The 16,038-nt window shown below is 46.0% G+C and overlaps 1 protein-coding gene and 1 long non-coding RNA gene across 3 annotated transcripts in view; one reads left to right on the top strand and one right to left on the bottom strand.

Annotated features, from left to right (window-relative positions):
- Positions 1-11,398, top strand: part of LOC140396250 (uncharacterized) — a 78,321-nt gene extending 66,923 nt beyond the window's left edge. The window contains exon 4 of the long non-coding RNA XR_011936498.1: positions 10,829-11,398. This is a non-coding gene — a long non-coding RNA (uncharacterized lncRNA). The remainder of the gene's footprint in view (positions 1-10,828) is intronic.
- The window catches only part of wnt5b (wingless-type MMTV integration site family, member 5b), a 186,001-nt gene that overhangs the window by 159,875 nt on the left and 10,088 nt on the right, over positions 1-16,038 (bottom strand). The gene's annotated exons all lie outside the window — the stretch shown is intronic.

Raw genomic sequence — 16,038 nt, 5'->3', positions numbered from 1 at the left:
CAGACAGTGTAAGTGCTAATATTAATTTTAAGCAGTGCATAAGAAAGATTCAGACTCTGTCAAACATAATGGGATAATAGAACAGTTACAATAACCTGAATATTGAATTTACTTCATTTCTTCGTCTAGGCATTTAGTATATTTGACAAACCCTTTCTGTCACATACTTTGGACTGGCATTTACAAAATAAATGTTTTTTGGAGATATGCTGCAGCTAACAATCTGACGATTGAACCTGTTAATTGTAACAGACAGTTGGCAGACTTCACAAAGGTGAAGAATGTCATTCAGCCCATCTTTCCATAGAAAAGTATAGTTCCCACATCACAGCACCTGACCAGCTCTCCACTTATTGAAGTTAAGGCTAACTTAAAATAATGATATCAGTCATTGCAGTTGCCTGGAGTTTGCCTGAATACCTTCGGAATTTGGACATAAATTTCCAAGTTTTTCTTCCTGGACTGGCTAAAGGATTTTTTTTGTTTGTGTTTTTTTGCCTTTCCACGGCCATTGCTTCAGTTTGGAGATGAGATGGGCTGGTGAAATGTGTAGGTTGCACTATGTCAGAATGGGGCAGTTTGATGAGCAAGTTCGACTTTTCTTGTCCCTTTTTCTTGATTTTGTATTCCAGTATTTTGGCCTCAGTATGAAATGACCATTCCAGGTAATGGTCATGGCTGCATCGGGAACTCCGCTACTGGCAGTGGACAGCGGAAAGTCCAGCCCCATATTTTTCATGCTGTACTTAATTTATCAAACCCCAAATTGCCACTTGGCCATTTGTTTCTACCTTCTTGTCGAGCATTTTCTATTTTACTTAATATCCTATTTATTTCTATCAGGTATCCGCTTGGTCTTTTGTCCAGAAAAAAGGTGTCCAGCCTGTTCATACTTCCTGATAGTTGTATCCTCCAAATGCTGGTAATATTCTTGTAAATCTTTTCTGTAACTCTCCCCATGGCCGTCATAAATTTGCTGAATGAAGTACGGTATACAAAATATTGTAGTCTCACCATTAGTTTGTGTAGGTTTGTTCCCTCTTTGTTTCACCTATTATTAAAATCATTTTGGTTTCTCTTTACTTTGAAATTTTACCATTTAGTCTTTATGTCTTCATTAATCTTTCTTGAAAACCTATCATAACTTAGCATTTCTCCACAGTAAATTTCACCTGGCATCAATCTCTCCAATCTAACTTCTGAAATCACTTAAAATCCCTATTTTTGTAAGATCTACAAACGTTGATATTGTGCCCTTTATATCCAAATCTTATGTTTCTTTGCTTGACATGGTGAGTGACATGCGTTAGTGTAGTGGGTGGTGTGTAATGGTTAGTCTGCTTGTCACCTCTTGCTCTCAGCTTCCACCGCTGGCTAACAGCTCAAATATTGCGAAATAGAGAGGCAGGTGTGCAAGTCTCTTGCTGCCAGTATAAAGGTCTTGCTGATGAAGAGGCTGTCTAGAGCCTCAATATGGCAACATGCGTAAAGTGGGAACTGTGCGCTCCCAGGCTGAACTCCAGGGGACTCGTAGGAGGCCTGTTCCTCCCCCCCACCAGACTTATGGCATGCAAGTCCATTGGCATGTGGGTGCTCACAAACTAGCCTCTCCCCCTGCTATATGTAAATAGCCTCATGAGCTGTCTTTGGAGACAAGAAGGTTAAGGGAGTAAACCCCAACAGAAAATCCAGGTTGGGGTCCCACAGGTTCGTCACCTAGCAGGCAGCTTTCCAGCAACTCCTGCAGCAGAGCTGGTACCTAATCTTGCTGGTTCCACCCTTTCCTTTGGACAATATTAGCAATGCCGAGGGGGCGGGGGTCACTCCTGTACTTGGGGAACTCAGGGTTTCCAAATTACTTGCCCAGGCCTCTGCTCTGTAGAGGACACTCCAGCTTTGTGGCACAGCATGAAAAGTGGTTATCAGCTCACTCAATTGGCATAGAGTAGGAAGCCAAGCATTACTTCTGAGGGTGGGACAGATCATCACACCCGTTGGATAGCTACTGCTTGCCTCAAACTGGGCAACCACCAGTCAGTTAAGTGCTGTCCTGCCAGGGTCTCCATGCTTCAATGGATGCTTGGAGCCTAGATCAGCAGATCAATAATCTCCGCACCCACTTCTCAATAAAGAAGTCACCAGTTATTTGCATCACAAGTTTCAATGTAAAGACAGTGTAAGGACAGTGTAAAGACAATGTAAGGACAATGTAAAGACAATATATCCTGGCTTTACTAGTTACCTTCTGCAGGTTGATAATGACAGCTGTGATTGACAAAGAACTTACAAGGCTCAATGTGGACGTTGCTGTAATGTAAGAAACTAGGCTCACTCAAAGTGACCCCTTGAAGAGAAACACTGCACGTTCTTCTGCAAAGGGAAAGCCAAGATGCACAATGTGAGAATGACATGGGTTTCACAGTAATAAACCTGCGACTTTCAATGGCTGAACCCTTTCACTGAAAGCTCAGACAGACTTCTTACTCTCAGCTTGTCAATGAGCATGAGCCCAGTTAATCTCATGTGCATCTATGCCCTGACACTCACCTTCACCTGTCAAGGATCAATTCTATGAGACACTTGACACCACCATCTGCAGCATTCCCAGCACCAAGGGAATGTACCTTCCAGGGGACATCACACAATTTTTAGAATTTATTGTGCAGAAGGAGGCCATTCAGCCCATTGAGTTTGCACTGGCTCTTGGAACGAGCACCTTACTTAAGCCCACAACTCCACCCTATCCCTGTAACCCAGCAACCCCATCTAACCTAAGTGCAATTTAGCATGGCCAATCCATCTAACCTGCACATCTTTGGACTGTGGGAGGAAACCAGAGCACCCAGAGGAAACCAAAGCACCCAGAGGAAACCCACGCAGACACGGGGAGAACGTGAAGACTCCACACAGACAGTGACCCAAGTGGGAATCGATCTTGGGACCCTGGCGCTGTGAAGCCATAGTGCTAACCACTATGCTACTGTGCTGCCCCGCTGGGTATTGACAACACAGCTTGGGTATTGACTACACAAGACTGGGTATTGACTACACAGCTTGGCCAACATGCACAGTGTATCAGGGAATCAGCAAGAAGGAAAATGGACATTATTTGCGGGAGCTATGCTCTTACCATTGACTTTGTGCGATGAACAACTGCGTCAAACCAGGCCGTGCCACAATGTGTCCTGAAGACATCGGAGATTGTACCACTGACAAAAACTAGACCTTATCATCACCACTCTCAACTGTGTCCTCATTACTCACAGATATCACAACACTGACTATGACACTGACTACTCCCGAGTGTGCAGCAAGGTCAGGCTTCAGCCAAGGAAACTATACCACTCCAAGAAGACAGGATGTCTTCAGATCAACACTTGCTGTACCACTGACCAGAAAGGACCCAGGAATTCTTCAGCATCCTTGATCAGGTTCTTTCAGACCACAATGTCTAAAGCCATATAATCTGCACAGCACCATCCATAACTCTGCACACACTGCCTGTGGGAAAATAGCTCAGAGGAATGATGATCGGCTTGAGTTTATTGGATGAAAATAGAGTCAATGATTGCAACCAAGAGAAGAGTCTTCATGAACTAAGACAAGTACCCTGTAACAAATCAGAGCTACCAGAACCAAGTCCCAGAAGGCTGCTTGGCATTGTGCCGATCAATACTGGTTCAATTGCTGCAGCACATACAATCTGCTACTGAATCCGGGCATATATGAAGGAATTAAGAAAGTAACTAGCCCAGCAGCAAGCAGATATGCTCCCCTGAAGACAACATGAGGTGATCATCACTGAACCTAGCAAGCAGATGGAAAGATGAATGGAGCATTACTTTAACCTCTACTCAATGGAGAACTTGGTCGCAGAAGAAATTCTCAGTGCAATTCTAAACTTTCCTCTCTGGGAGGTGCTGGAGAGCGAGTCCACCACACGCGAGCTCAAAAAGATCATTGATTGTTTCACCAGTGATAAAGACCCAGATAATAATGGCATTCCATCTGAAATCATCAAAGTGGGAAACCGTCTCTACTGCAGCATCTCTATGAATGTTTGTGTCTCTGCTGGAAGGCAAGATTTGTGCCTCAAGACACGCGCTTTTCAAACATAGTCACCTTGTGAAAAAGCAAGGGTGATTGCAGTGACTGTAACAATTACTGAGGAATCTCCTTGTTATATATTGTGAGGAAGATCTTTGCAGACAGACCCTGGTATTACCCATCTATCCAGACGGTGTCAGTGCAGCTTCAGAGCTGGCAGATCGATAGTTGACATGATTTTCCCACCTTGACATTTACAGGTGTTGTGAAGAGCACAAGCCACATTGCCTTTCATAGACATCGTCAAGGCCTTGGGCTTTGAAGCAGAAACGGTTTCTCACACTGCTGTGGAAATTAAACTTCTCTCCTGGATATAATTTTGTATTTTCCAGAGAATACGCACTGTTCCATCAGTTACAAACGAGCAACTTCAGATCCTTTTCAAGTTCAACAGCAGGAGAAAGCAGGGCTGCTACATCCTGGCACCAACTTTCTTTGGTATATTATTCTCCATGCTGCCATTGTCTGCTTTCAGTGGCTCAAATGAGGACAACTACCTGCATATCAGAGCTGATGGAAAACTGTTCAATTTGCTAAGACTGGGTGCCAGAACCAAAGTGTGTAAAGTCCTTGGGTGCGATTCTCCAAAATGGAGACAGAGTGTTCGCGCCTTCATGAACGCCGTCGAGGTTCACGACGGCGCGAAACGGCCCCTATCCCGACCGATTCAGGGCCCGAAAATGGGCTAGGAGCGGCGCCGCATCATTTACGCGCGCCGGGCCTTGGCGGCGCGTAAAGGCGGCGCCGCATACATGACGCTGCCGGCGCCGCATAACCGGCGCCAATCCGTGCATGCGTGGTTGCCGTCCGCCCCACAAGAAGATGTCAGACGGATCTTGCGGGGCTGCGGAAGAAAGGAGGTCTGCCTTCAGAGAGGCCTGCCCGACGATCGGAGGGCACCGATCACGGGCTAGACCCCATTGAGGCCCCCCCGGTGCAGGATCCCCCCCCCCCCCCCCCCCCCCCCCCGGGCAGGCCGCCCCCCAGCGTTCCTACGCTATTCCCGCCGGCAGCGACCAGGTGTGGACGGCGCCGGGGGAACCCGCTGTTTTGGGCAGGCCGCTCGGCCCATCCGGCACTGAGAATCGTGGGGGTACTGGTGAATCGCCATTTTGGCTGTCTCGGGCGATTCACTGGACCGCGCCGCGCAAAACGCGATTGTGCCGATCTGCCCGCTTCCATGAATCGCGGGAGGGCGTCGGACCGGCGTCGCGGGAAAATTTGGTGACGCAGGCGATTCTCTGAAACGGCGCAGGAGCAGAGAATCGCGCCCCTTGTTTGTGAGTTACTGTTTGCTAATGATGCTGTGCTGGCATTCCATGCTGATGTTGCCTGCAAGCACCTTGTATATTGATTTTCCTCAGGCCTGCAAGCAGTTTGGAATGACAATCAGCGTTAGGAAAACCAGAGTAATGTGTCAGGATGTGGAGATTCCCCCAACATCAGCAACCTCACTCATGAGATTGTTGAAAACCTCACAAACCTTCGATTAACAATTGCCAGCAACCTGCTCCTTGATGTCAAAATTAGCATCAGGATTGCCAAGCTGCAGCTGTCATGTCAAAGTTGCGGAGATGAGTTGGACTAACAGCAAACTATCTGAAAGCACAAAGCTCCGTGTGTATCAGGCCAGAGCTTACAGCACCCTCCTTTCCAGTAGTAATGCCACAGGCAACTTGAAAGCAGCTGAACAGTTTGCACTTTCGCTGCCTCAGACAATATTGGCAAGCCAAGAGTGTTGAATATGGATGTACCCTAGTCGAGGGATCTCCACCTTTTCTGCCCTCTTGAATCAGCGGTGACTCCATTGGTTGGGTCATGTGCACCAAATAGGTGACAGCTGCATTCTCAAAGACATACTCTGAGGTGAGCTTATAATCAGCATGAGACCAACCAAAAACATACGACAAAAGACTAATACTCACTATGACACTTAGGTATATGAATTACTAAACACACTATTTAATCTGAAGTAACCTCTTGTTCCCAAAATATACCCACATTCTCTCAACTCCCTTTCCCCAAGCAACATCCAATGTTCGCAACTCTATTGGTCAAATTCAGCTAATAGTAGGCAGCTCGGTGTGAGGGCTAACCCACTGAGCCTCACAGCGCCGAGGTCCCAGGTTCGATCCCGGCTCTGGGTCACTGTCCATGTGGAGTTTGCACATTCTCCTCGTGCTTGCGTGGGTTTCGCCCCCACAACCCAAAGATGTGCAGGCTAGGTGAATTGGCCACACTAAATTCCTCTTAATTGGAAAAAATTAATTGGGTACACAAAATTTATTTTACATTTTTTTTAAAAATTCAGCTAATAGTTAACACACAATACAGCTTAGGTGACAAAGTCTGGGGGGGGAAAGTCTCTTCCTGGTTCAGTGAAGGCATGAAACTATGTATTTTAGAGGAGATTATTTGCAATCTGCCGTACTCTAAATGTTAAGTGGAACAGGCCTCCATAATAAGCCTGTTCAGGTACACTGAGGGAGAATTCAGAATGTCCAATTCACCTAAAAAGCATTGCTTTCGGTACTTATGGGAGGAAACCGGAGTGCCCAGAGGAAAACCACAAAGACTCAGGTAGAACGTGCAGACTCCGCATAGACAGTGACCCATGTTGGTATTTTTATTTATCTCGGTGAACCACAAGCCTTTCCCTTATATCAATCAAATGACCACACAACCGGTTAGTTAGTTCAAAAGATGGTTTATTTACATTCACAAGAGTTACCTCGACATGCAAACACAATATCTACTACGAGTTAAACTACACCTATCAGCTACAATAACCTATACGTAGCTTCAGGGCGACCGGCACTGTGCAAATGAATAAGGTCTTTATCTGGATTTCACTTGGCTGGTTCGAAGAAAGTGGCTCTGTCTCTGCTGGGCTCATCCGTCAGGTAGTGATTGTTGGTCTTGAACTTAACTGGCTGTTCCTGCTGCAATTGGGTGGCACAGGCCGGATCCAAGAGAGACAGAACACATGGCAGCGCTCTCTTTTATCCCCCTGGGATTTCGCACTCTTTGGGCCGGTCGTTAACCTTGGACCCAATAGTTCGACAGGGCTCTGATCACTCTCTTCGATTTCGGCCAATAAAGGGGCGGGTGCCTTGGGAGCAGCGTGGGTCCTTAGTGGTCATTGAGCTTGGCAGTTGTGCTTTCTGAGCGAGGGAGTGGCGCCGATCAGTCTGTGGCTGTACCGATTGCTTGATTGGAGTTCTATTGTCCTGGGAAAATGGGCCATTGAAATGTAAACGAGCGAGGGTTTCGGTCAGGTCTGGTTACCTGTGTTTTAGTTACACACAGGCTGTGTATCTGTCTGAGTCCTGGGTTGGCCATAATTCCCATGATCCTTTGCAGGTGGCCATCTTAGATGGCTACATTCCATCCTTTTGATCTTGAACACGAAGCGTGGTGGATCACACTATCGATCCCTGTTCATCCTTGGTGGACCGGTCACCCTTGGTCAAGGCAAGGCTCTACTCTACTCTATCTTATGGTTTGGGACATTTACCTAATATTCCATTAATACATCCATAAATTAATTCATCTCTAACGGTTACTATAATTTAGGTCACTATAACATTTAATTTATCCGCACAGTTGATCTGTAGCTAACGCTATCTAAGCTACTCTCATGCTGCTGGTAAATATCAAAGAACTTATATTCAGTACAAAATTTAAAACAGCAGCATCACATTTCTACTTAATCCTAATAAAGTTAAAGAGGTACATGGTTTATTTTTAGCAGTGATTATTACATGAGTTAATTTTATTGAATTCCAAAGAAGGGGGCTCGGACTGTATATAGCGGGGAGCGGGAAGCTTTTGCTCGCCATTTACGGAGTCGGAGTGTCTGAATGACACTGTAGATTATTGCAATTACTAGAAGGGCCTCTACTATGTATGAAAGAGGGTTCCAATTGGCAATGTTTTCGCACCAGGTGGGGGTTTTGATGTCTGTCTTTATGTGCGGTGTAGTGTCCGGGCTGGTGGTGGTCTGTTGGGTGATAGTGTTTGGGGCTGGTGTGGGGTTTGTAACAAAGGTCCGTTGCGCGCACATTTGCAGAAGTCCAGCGATGATCCAAACTCATGTCAGCTGTCCTTGCTTCATCCTGTGTTGTCTGTTTTCCGTGTAATCCTGGGGATGCAAGCATAGTATCTGTTAATCTTTGGTTAATATCTCGTTTTATTAGTCTTTCTCTCCTTACTCCAATTACCCGTTATGATTGTCACCATATGTGACTCCCTCCTTTTTCTTTTGAAATACCATTTTGGAGAGACAAGAAATGCAAATTTTTAAAGTACAGAAACTCTCGCAGCTTGTGGTCGATGCGGGGAGTGGGGGCATGTGCTGCCTGTGCAGTCGGTGCTGCGGGTGCTTTTCTTTTTGGGGCGTGGGGGGTTCGATTTTGATTTCCCATGTTCTCTATGTATTTTTGGGCGCTTTTGTTTAACTCTTGCCAATCGGGAGCATCTTCCTCATCTAAATCCTGCTCGAAAGTGCACCTGAAGTCATTCTGTACTGAGAGTAACGACTGTAACTTTTCTATCTTCTGTCTGCATTTAGCATGGTCAACGGTACTCTGCCTCTGTTCCTTAGTGGAGTTGTGGAGCGCTCTCAAAGCTGCTTTTAAATCTGCGCATTTGCTAGTTAGCTGGGCGACCTGTTGTCCTGTTTCTTCTCTTACCAGGACTGCGTGCTGTGTATCTTGGTAGGCTTTATCATACTGGGTCTGGAAGCTACTAAGGTGAACTAGACAAGATTGATGTGCGCCTTTTATATCGGCCATTTCCTTATCCTTAGCTGCTAACTGTTCCCGGAGTTGCTCAATTATCTTCTCGCTTTCGTTACTGTTTTCCCTCGTTCTTTTCTTCCTTCTCAATTAACTGCCTACAGAGTGTCTTCACGACCTCCTCTGTGCCTCGCAACTGTGCCAAACAGGACATTATTGCCTTCGGCTTTCTGACTTTCCCTACATTTTTCTTTTGGACCTCGCTTAGGTACTCCCACCAAGTCTATCCTATCTTTCCTGGACCTGACTCATCATTAGCGCAAAAATTCGACCAAAGGGGCCATCCTTTCCCCTTTAAGAATTTCTTTAACTCTTCCTCCCATATGGGGCATTGCTCTGCTCTGTTGGTCGCTGCGACCTTGGTTTCCTGTGGATTCCTCAATCTTTCCATTGCTTTAGTGGCCATTACTTCTCTTATCTCTTTCTCTACTTTTAACTTGGGACAGGGGAAAAAGGCGGCGATTTGAACAGCGGGTATGGCTTAAGCTATTTTCAGGCTCACAAACCCTTGATAGTTGTACACAATTCTAACGAGTTTACCTTACTCTTCCTGTTAGGTACGCATGCGGGTTACTACACACTTCCGAAATTCGGTTATTTGGTCGATATGGGAGTTGCACTTGTGGTTCTTTCTCTTTCTCGTAATTGGATTCAAAGTTTGTGGGTTATCTCGGAGTGACAAAGTCGCTTCTAATCGAGTCCCGTCAGAGTTCGCCAATAATGTTGGTATTTTTATTTATCTCGGTGAACCACAAGCCTTTCCCTTATATCGATCAAATGACCACACAACCAGTTAGTTAGTTCAAAAGATGGTTTATTTACAAGAGTTATTTCAACATGCAAACACAATATCTACTACGAGTTAAACTACACCTATCAGCTACAATAACCTATACTTAACTTCAGGGCGACCGGCACTGTGCAAATGGATAAAGGTCTTTATCTGGATTTCACTTGGCTGGTTTGAAGACAGTGGCTCTGTCTCTGCTGGGCTCATGCGTCAGGTAGCGATCGTTGGTCTTGAACTGAACTGGCTGTCCCTGCTGCAATTGGGTGACACAGGCCGGATCCAAGAGAGACAGAACACATGGCTGCGCTCTCTTTTATCCCCCTGGGATTTCGTGCTTTTTGGGGCGGTCCTTAACCTTGGACCCAATAGGGCGACAGGGCTCTGATCACTCTCTTCGATTTCGGCCAATAAAGGGGCGGGTGCCTTGGTAGCTGGGCGGGTCCTTAGTGGTCATTGACCTTGGCAGTTATGCTTTCTGAGCGAGGGAGTGGCGCCGATCAGTCTGTGGCTGTACCGGTTGCTTGATTGGAGTTCTATTGTCCTGGGAAAATAGGCCATTGAAATGTAAACGAGCAGGGGTTTCGGTCAGGTCTGGTTACCTGTGTTTTAGATATACATAGGCTGTATATCTGTGAGTCCTGGATTGGCCATAATTCCCATGGTCCTTTGCAGGTGGCCATCTTAGATGGCTACACCCAAGACGGGAATCGAACCGGGGACCCTGGCACTGTGAAGCAACAGTGCTAACCATTGTGCTACCATGCCACCCTAGTTCGGATCACAGATGGAACTGGCCTGTCTGACTGTTAGATGGAAAACTAGCCTGCTTCTCCCTTGAAGGTGCTCACAGATATACTGTTTAGTCTCTTTGATATTCCCCTCTGTGGATTCTGCTGTCCACCTCACTCAAATTCCTTGCCTTTAGAAGTTATCATTTGTATAGCCCCACTGATCGCTGGTGAAGTGTTTCTGATATGGCCATTCGCACCTCAATGTCTCCAGACTCCTGCTACTCCTGTTACTGGGCAAATCACATCTCATTATTCCTCTAGATGTCTGCTAGTCATGTCACTTGTTATTTGATTTTCATCTCAAGTTCACTGCTAATCTTGTTAACTTCCCACGTTCCTAGCCCTCCACATCTGCAATGCAAAGACGTCTGCAAGCAAGACCTCAGCTTGACTAGGATGAGAATGGATGCATGGGAACTGCTTGGTGCTGACCAAAGTACCTGGAAACAAGTGTGGAAAAAGCAGGGGACATAAAAACATGTAGATGGTGGAAAAGATGGTGAAAAAACAGTCGCCCTCTGGCTAGCACTATTTATCTGTGCCAACTGTGGAAGGGATTGCCACTCATGAGTCAGCCTCTATGGCCACAACAGGTGATCTTCAATCCAAAAATGGCATCCTGAGATGGACAGATGCCTTCAACTATATCCAAGTTTTAGCTCAGTTCTCTTGACAAAACCTCATTCCCTTCACCATTTTCTGGGTATGGATTATTCTCTTGTGCTTTCTTGACCAGAATTAAATGCCATATTCAAATCTGTTGACAATCTAACAGCGTCAAAATATTTCAGTCTGATTACACCAAACCTCTACTTTACTCACATGGCAATAATGCTTAGTATTCTGTTTATATTTTTGTTGCTACTTTGTACTGATTGAACATACTTAGATTCTTCCAGATTTCTTTCAACCTGTCCCCTACCTGTTTCAATTGAGTATTTATCCCAATGTACAATACTTCAAGTTTTCAAGTGTTCAATACACTTATTGAACTTCTTTCTGACTTGAAAGTTTAACTAGATCTGCCAGAGTTTCCTAATGGTTGTGGTGGATTTGACAACTCTGACACAATTGCTTAGGATCATTTGAAAATTTGAGCAAAGTTATATTTTCTTAGTAAAATTTGGCCTTTAAATAGAATTTGGTCCAATCAAGCCCACATAAATATTCAATTTGACGTATCTCCCAAGTTTGATATTGCTCTCCCAGTTAGTTCTTACTGTATTTTCTCTTTGTGCCAATTCGTAATTTCCTCTGAGGTATAACTTACATAACGACTCCCTTAAGCTTCTGCAACATTAATGTGGAAATTTATCCAAAGTCCAGATGTAAATAATCAAAACTGTCAATTCTGAATGTTGCTTCTTCAAAACAGTTAAGGTTTGTCATGCAAGATCTTTGCCTTGAAAAAATTACATTTTAACCTGTCTCTGGTCACCCCAACAGAACTATTAAATGACCCTCAGGAATTCTCCTGCAATGGGCAGGCATGTTACTGGTGTTTTCTCTAGCGAACACATCACGCAGCAAACCTTCAGTAAACATACTTAAAACTAATAAAAGCTGACCAATGGTTCATAGAAGAGACACTTGCACAGTCCCAAATGATTATTCAAAAATGACTTGGAATATTAGAAAGCAAAATAAGTAATTTCACTGTCAGTCCAGGGGAACACATCGTTGTCATAACTTCAACCTTATTCCACTTACATTGGAGGAACAAAAAAACATGAATACACAAAAGTCTAATAGGACTAGAACAAATACAGGCACAAAAAATATTTTCCAGTATGCTGTTGGGCATGCAACCTTCCCTTGGAAAATTATAATTTTGATATTTTATTTGGTGTAATTATATTCCACATTTTGCAGTTCACAATGGATCAGCTGACCCATTCCATCCGGTCTGTAAATCCTTCCAAAGTCCTACTGGTTACAGGTGGTTATATGAACAAAGTAATTAATTAATAATGAAATAACTAAAAATATATTTTATAAATTATATTCGAAGCAGTTATAAAGATTTAATCAGACTAATAAATGTTGGTGTTTTCTAAAATAATATAATTTTTGAATAAAAAGCACTCAATTGTGACACTGTAAGACACTTGTTTATCCTCAGAAGGTGGGAAATGGCCGCACTTGTTACCCATCCCGAGTTTCCCTGAGAAGGGGTGGGGACGTTTACTGTTATCATCCTCCTGATGATGGTGTCTCTGCAATGGCATCAGGTCTGTTCTAAATCAGAGACCACGAAGGAACAATGATACATTTTCACATCAGGATAGAATATGAGGTGATGCTGTTCATACAATATTTTGCTCGTTTCTTTTCATAGTGGAAGTCACAGCCTGTACTAATCCTACAGCAGGGTCTAGATGACATCCAAACTAGGGCAGATAAGTGATAGAGAACATTTACATGATATAAATTCCAGTTAATTCCCATTTGAATAAGAAATAATCCAACCGTATCTCCCATATTCAACAGCAACATCATCATTGAGTCTCTCAGCATCGGTCCTTTGGGAATCACCACTGATCAGAGGTTTTACCACCATATTAGAGACTGGGCACTCTGTAGCAAGTGTCTCAGCTCCTGACAGTTCCAATCCTCTCCATCATCTACAAGTCTCAGGTTAGGAGTGTGACGGAATACTTACCAGTTTCCTGCATGAGTGCAGCTGCAATAACACTCAAGAAGTTCAGCATCAGACAGGTCGGAGCATTAAAACGTTTCAAATTAAAGAGGGGTTCTGCCCCAGACGATGTCATAGGCCATGATCTCGCTCATCCTGAAATGGGACAAACACCCGGAGCTATGTGGGTCTTACAGGCCGATTTCTTTGTTGAACGTAGGTGCCAAACTTCTGGCCAAAATGTTGTCCTCCAGGATTGAGCACTGTGTAGCGGACGTTGTTGTGGAGGATCAGACGGGGTTCGTTAAGGGCAGGCAGTTGGTGGCCAATGTAAGAAGGCTGTTAAACGTGATTATGATGCCCCCGAAAGGTAGGGAGGTGGAGGTTGCGATGGATGCGGAGAAAGCTTTTGACCAGGTTGAGTGGGATTATTTATGGGAGGTGCTGGAGCGGTTCGGTTTTGGGAGGGGCTTTATTGACTGGGTTAGGTTGCTGTACCGGGCTCCGGTTGCAAGTGTACAGACAAACAGGACGACTTCGGACTATTTCAGATTGCGCCGGGGGACGAGACAGGGAAGCCCCCTCTCCCCACTGCTATTTGCGCTGGCAATAGAGCCGCTGGCAATTGCTCTGAGGGCCTCAAGGGGCTGGTCCGGAGTGTGGGGGGGGGGGGGGGGGGGGTGGAGCACAGGGTATTGCTGTATGCGGATGGCCTACTTTTGTATGTCTCAGACACAATGGAGGGGATGGAAGAAATTATGGGTATTTTAGGGGAATTCAGCCGGTTTTCGGGGTATAAGCACAATATGGAGAAGAGCGAGATGTTTGTGGTCCAGGCGAGAGGTCAGGAGAGGCGACTGGGGGAACTGCCGTTCAGAGTGGTAGGGGACAGTTTCAGGTGCCTGGGTATCCAGGTGGCGAGGGATTGGGACCGGCTACATAAATTGAACTTGGCCCGGCTGGTGGATCAGATGAAGGAGGATTTCCGGAGATGGGATGCGCTCCCGTTGTCTTTGACGGGCAGAGTTCAATCGGTAAAAATGACGGTCCTCCCGAGAGTCCTATTCATTTTCCAATGCCTCCCCATCTCCTTTTTAAGCGGATCAATAAAGTTATTGTGGGCTTTGTGTGGGGGCGCATGTCCCCGCGAGTGAAGAGGGCAATACTCGAGTGGAGTCGGGGGGATGGTGGGCTGGCGCTGCCGAATTTCAGCAATAATTACTGGGCGGCTAATATAGCCATGGTGAAGAGGTGGCTGGTGGGGGGGGGGGAGCCGGCGTGGGTGTGCATGGAGGCGGCTTCTTGCAAGGGCACAGGTCTGGGGGCGTTGGTAACAGTGCTTCTGCCGTTCCCGCCGGCACGATACTCCACCAGTTCTGTGGTGGTGGCGGCCCTGAGAGTCTGGGGGCAGTGGAGGAGACATGTGGGAGCAGAGGGGACATCGGTCTGGTCCCCAATCTGCGATAACCACTGGTTTGCCCCCGGGAGGATGGACGGGAGGTTCCGAATTTGGCGGAGAGCAGGGATTGAGAGAATGGGGGACTTGTTCATAGGAGGAAGCTTCCCGAGTATGAGGGCGCTGGAGGAGTTTACACTGGCGGAGGGAAATGAATTTCGATATCTGCAGGTGTGGTACTTTCTGCGGAGGCAGGTACCAACCTTCCCACTCCTGCCACTAAGGGGGATTCAGGATAGGGTGGTTTCTAGAGGATGGATAGGAGAGGGGAGCGTCTCAGACATAAAAAAGAGCTTATGAGATCGGAGGAGATGCAGACCGAGGAGCTGAAGCAAACGTGGGAGGAGGAGCTGGGGGGAGATATAGAGGAGGGCCTTTGGGTGGACGCGTTGGGTAGGGTCAACACGACCGCAATATGTGCCAGGCTCAGCCTGATCCAATTCAAGGTCGTTCACCGGGACCACATGACAGTGGCCCGGATGAGTAGATTCTTTAGGGTGGAGGACAGGTGTGAGAAATGTGCTGTGGGGGGTCAGCACACCATGTCCACATTGTCATAATATACACCAGTATATCATGGTGCAGACACACACACACACTGATGGACACATAGCGGGACCAATCAACACACACAACACCGCAGCCAATCACCAGTTAGAGCACACTCACTATATATACAGAGGGCATCAGAGTTCCCACTCATTCAGGATGCAGCATCTCAGAAGGACAGAGCTTACAGCTTACAGCACAGATCTTCACCATGTGCTGAGTGCATAGACTGGTTAGGACAGGCATAGGTCTTTAGTTTCATCTAACATCGTGTTAACCCACAGTGAAAGTATGTTCAACAGTTTCTAACTTAATAAAATAGTGTTGCACTATTTTAAGTGTTGGTGGCCTGTATGTGTTCCACGGATCCAGAGCACCCAACACATCATGATACCAGGAGTTGAGGGATGTTAGAGCTTCTTAGACCTACCTGCAAGTGATCTGCCTTTCACCAGCATACAGCCATCCTGCAAAATGGACAGCGTCCGCCCGCCGCCGCTCCGCATCACCAGTAACCTAGGGGCCAACTGGAAGATATTCAAACAACGCTTCCAGCTCTACCTTGAAGCCACAGACCGGGAAGCTGCCTCAGACACCAGGAAGATCGCTCTCTTCCTATCCACGGCCGGGGAACATGCCATCCACATTTTCAATTCTCTCACCTTTGCTGATCGTGAAGATAAATCAAAATTCAAGACGGTCCGCCTCAAGTTTGACAGTCACTGCAACATCGAGGTGAATGAAAGTTTTGAGCGTTATGTATTCCAACAGTATTTGCAGGGTAAGGATGAACCTTTCCAGTCCTTTCTCGCCCACCTCCGCATCCTTGCGCAGTCCTGTAATTACGGGCCCACCTCCGACTCCATAATACGCGACCAGGTCGTTTTCGGTGTTCAGTCGGACCCCCT

This window comes from Scyliorhinus torazame, chromosome 19 (genome assembly GCF_047496885.1).
Source record: "Scyliorhinus torazame isolate Kashiwa2021f chromosome 19, sScyTor2.1, whole genome shotgun sequence".
In the NCBI taxonomy this organism is placed as follows: Eukaryota; Metazoa; Chordata; class Chondrichthyes; order Carcharhiniformes; family Scyliorhinidae; genus Scyliorhinus; species Scyliorhinus torazame.
Note: the sequence above shows the minus strand (reverse complement) of the source record. Positions and strands in the feature narration are given on the sequence as shown.